This window comes from Pinus tabuliformis, chromosome 5_1 (assembly GCF_031772625.1).
Source record: "Pinus tabuliformis cultivar Carrire ecotype Pingquan chromosome 5_1, CPIR1, whole genome shotgun sequence".
NCBI classification, from domain to species: Eukaryota; Viridiplantae; Streptophyta; class Pinopsida; order Pinales; family Pinaceae; genus Pinus; species Pinus tabuliformis.
In genome coordinates this window covers 679,166,617-679,171,167 of record NC_142305.1, presented here as the reverse complement: position 1 = coordinate 679,171,167, position 4,551 = coordinate 679,166,617, and the positions used below count along the sequence as shown (strand labels likewise).

General features: G+C 37.0%; 2 pseudogenes; both read left to right on the top strand.

The window, feature by feature from the left end:
* Positions 1-2,336: 2,336 nt before the first annotated feature.
* Positions 2,337-3,323, top strand: LOC149166765 (uncharacterized; annotated as a pseudogene).
* Positions 3,324-3,391: 68 nt separating this feature from the next.
* LOC149166764 (imidazoleglycerol-phosphate dehydratase 1, chloroplastic pseudogene) lies at positions 3,392-4,126 on the top strand (annotated as a pseudogene).
* The last annotated feature ends 425 nt before the right edge of the window (positions 4,127-4,551 follow it).

The following is a 4,551-nucleotide window of genomic DNA, read 5'->3' as shown; positions in this document are numbered from 1 at the left end:
TAATTTCCTGGTGATGAGGAATGCATATTCTCGCAGTTTGGCCATCCAAGCTAATGGAAGACAAAGCAGATAGCAAGTTTCACTAGTGACCAAAGCTGGCAGGCAGACATCATTTACCAGTCTTTGCTTGATTCCAAGCAGAACTAAAAACTATATGGATTGAAACCAAAGATTTGCACAGAATGTAAAACAATAGAGAGAAACCCATGTCTAAAATGATCATTGACTGTATCGAATGGAATTGGTAGAAGTATGGTGCTCCAGATAATCATAAACCAATACTATAGCTCTATTTCTGCATTACGAACTAGAAAAGAATCCAGAAAGTCATAAAGGAAAAATTTTCTTGTTACATTACAAAACATTGAACGAAGAAGTCAATCAAATCAAACAAAGAGAAGCTCAAACTCCCTGTGAGATTACAGGAAGAGAGCAGAGAAAGAACGACTAAGTTTGGCATTTAACATTCAAGGTGATGTAATTGAAAGTCTGCTGCCTATGGTGGACAATTTTGAAAGAGCCAAAACACAGATTAAGATATAAATCATAAATATTACAATGTATAATATTATCATGATTGTAATATGCTCCTATGTTGCTTCTTGTTGTTCTGGTCCATTTTCAATTGTTCTAATTGGAATTAGTCTCAATTAATCCTTTACCATTGATAAACAATAAGACCTATTTAGACATTGCATGTACATAATCACTTTTTGCTGGATCATTCTTTGTTGTGGATAAAATAAATCTTAAATAAGGCTGAACTCTTGGAATCAAACTTCATCTACCAGCAAGGGTTTATTCCATTATAAATTTGATAAATTCTTTATAGAAGTTTCAAGAATAAATATAGTTCTATTACTACTATTATGATTTAAGTTTATATATTAGATTACTTTTTATTGTATCAATTTATAGGGAACCAAAATGAGCAAGCTAAACATCAAGATAGAAATCTCAATAAGTCAAGAAAGTTGAATACTTAATAGAAACTAAAATAATTAGAATTACACTGTAAATTTTTATTGGAAATTTTATTTCAATTAAAAATAATACCTTCAATATATATCCCACTTAAATCCCCCATGGCAAAATAACCTGCTCGAAAACATTAAAATATCAAATGATTTACAGACCAAAATACTCGACCAACCGCATAGAATCCATAAAATTGTAAATGCAATTGAAATGGAAAATCGTTGCAAAGAAAATTGCAATGAAAATATCGAAGAAAGATATTTTAAATATTCTAGATTTACCAAATTTCAATGAATGGAAAATGTCGAATGTATATGATTACATGTTCCATGTTTTAATGAATGGAAAAGGCTTCTGAATATTCTCCCACAACTTTATTTTTCTTTGCCAGTAAAGTAGAGAAACAATATATGTAGGAATTAACAGAGAGTTCTACGACACCATATAAATGGTAAACCTAGAATACAAAGAGATATATGTTCAAGAATTCCTTAAAAAGAAAGCCAGTAAGATGGCTAATGTTAGGCAATTGGAAAATTGAATTGAAAATATAGAAACTGTTTAAGATATGCCTTGAACCCCTGTTATTTTCTTAAACTGTTTAAGATATGCCTTAAACTTTTTTATCAAATATTTTTATAATGCTTTTTATTACTTTTATGAACCCCTGTACGAAAATAGTTTAGCAATGTAGGCACGAAAATCTATCCGCCGAGGAAATCTAAAACATCTCTGTTTAAATTTCATGAATCTGGTCCTTACACTAAATAAAAAGAAAAAAAATTAGTGTACGGCAGCGATGGTGTTTGAAGGAATATCCTTCATCTGATTCTGGAGCATGGGCGATGACAAAAACATGATTGGTGGAGCGTTTCCATTCTCTTGCATCATGGCGATCACACCTGGTGAAGTTTTCGCATCGCGCCTGCAGCTCGCGGTCGATTCGAGGGACGGACATATCTGATGTAGAGTGCTTCTCTTCTATCCTCAGGAATGTATGATGGCGAACAATTTCTTCATTATTAGAATGGGTGACAAACAGAATCTAAGTAGGTGGATAGTTGAAAATAAAACTATTTTATAAACCAAATGTTTTTAATAATATATTACCGACATGACATAAGAGGGACAGAGTAGTCCGTGGATAGCTCCCTTTACTATATAAACTTGGATTTCATGAGTGGAGGGTGATGGATCACCATCATCCATTTATATTTTAATATTGAATTTTGAATTTTATATACATAAATGTTTTAATACCAATATATAATGCAATTGAAAACTAAATTTTTCTTGGCCAAGTCTTCTGGGTGACAGATTAGTTAGTGGATCCTAAGATGGGTGACAGAAGAGTCGGTGCATGGTTTACTGTACCGTCTCTTAAATGTGGGATTTCAAGATAGCTTGCTGTACTGTTTTTAATTGTGGGAATTCAGGATAGCTTACTGTGTGATGAATAGTCAATCCATGCGCCAAAACTCGAGACCTTGCCATTTGATTGTCTTATTGACATTAAAATATCAGTCGATGCTGAGTTGCCTTTTAATGTAATTAATTCAGTGGGCAAGGATAAGAAAACACGTGAAGCTTGTATGTGACAGTGAAACCCTAGTGCGTCCATGATGTTTCTCAAAACATGGCCGCTGAGCCATTCTTTGCTCTTTATTCTGTCAACATATGTTGCCGTGGATGTTATGGTTAAGTACAGGGGCGACACTAATCTTCCCCATATTTCCTCCCGCCATTGGAGAGGGCAAGAAACAGAAGAATGGCCGGGCCAAGCGGAAATATGCAGCAGACGAGAAGGGTACTTAGAGATCGGTGATGTTGCTGGGCTTCGTTACAAGCCGAGAATGAAGGAGGGGGAGAATCCCTGGAATCAGATGAAGTGGGTTGGAGAAGTGGCCCCGTGCCGCGTGAAAGGGCATCTCATAGATAAGTTGGACGACGAGAGAACTTCCGAAGAGGATTCGCCCTCAGATTCACTGGAGACGTGGAGGACAGAACGCATCTGCTTCCATGGATGTTGGCTTCGAAGATCGATCTGAACGAGAGAGCGCGCCGAGTTTTTCTAGATCTGGGCGCCAGCTACTTCAACACCAGTCTCACTTGGTTCATGCACATGTATCCCTGCGACTTCACTGATATTCATGCCTTTGAATCCAACGCCCACCGGCTGCAGAAACCCTCTCGCGGGTTCGATGAAGAAGCAAACATAATGGACCCCAACGCTTGGTCTTACATGACGAAGGTCACACCAGAGGCCACCCAATGGATGTTGGACCGAATCAAAGTGTATCATAAGCTGGTGGGTGATGAAGACTTTTAAAAGAAAATTACGTAAACCACATCCTCTGGAAAATCGTGTGGGGAATCCTAGATTGTTCACACTCATAGAGCGTTCCATAGTTCAATGGATGCAGACGCCACTACTAAATTAATAGCAGGGCCAAACGAAGGGAATCCTCCAATACAATTAGCGTTTAATGCGTTTACGTGCTGCTAATGATAGCCAAAATGGGGCTCCTGAGACATCTCTTACAAAAGGTCGCTTTGGAGAGATTGTGCGAGTGACAAAAGAAACAAATGTTCAAGTGAAAATCAGCTTGGATGGTTCAGGAGTTTCTGACTGCAATACTGGCATACCTTTTCTGGACCACATGCTGGATCAATTTGCATCACATGGGCTCTTTGACGTACAAGTAAAGGCTTCTGGGGATATCCATATTGATGACCATCATACAAATGAAGATGTTGCTCTTGCCCTTGGAAGTTCTCTACTTCAAGCTCTTGGAGATAGAAAAGGAATCTATCGTTTTGGAGATTTTTCAGCTCCTTTAGATGAAGCTCTTGTACACGTCGCCTTGGATTTATCTGGACGCCCCTACTTGGGTTACGATCTGTGCATTCCTACACAAAGAGTTGGCACATATGATACACAGCTAGTGGAGCACTTCTTTCAATCTTTGGTCAATACGTCTGGGATGACCCTGCACATTCGTCAGTTTTCTTTAATAGCTCTCTTTGTGTACAACATATTCATGCCAAACTCTATAAATTGTCATGCCAGCTTGTGATGGCTTGCTATTATTTAGGTCCTATTCCCGAAACAAAATAAGTCTTGATTGCAGATTCTAACTGTAGGTAAATTCTAAATTTGAATTGTTTCAGATACAATACATTCTGTAAACTGGTTAAGGAAATATTATGTTGTAACGTGGTGTTGATATGAAATACGACTTTCATTGTTGTCCATTCATTGTTTAGGTTGCATTAATATGTAATAGAAGAAAATAGTGGCACGTAAAACATTTAAGATGATACTTTGAGTGTTTGAGTGTGTAAATACAGAAATGGAATTATTTCTTTTGGATAATATGTTTTTATGCAAGGGCAAGATGATCTTTTCCGCGATGAACCAATCAATGAATATAAGCATCTGGATTACCAAGATCATTGTCGTTTGATTTTTGTGATATCTTAATTTTCCAGTAGAAATTAGGAATTCGAGCACTTGAAGCCTGCTACATTGGCATGTAATACATAATTTATTGCTAGCTTGCAAAGCAAGCA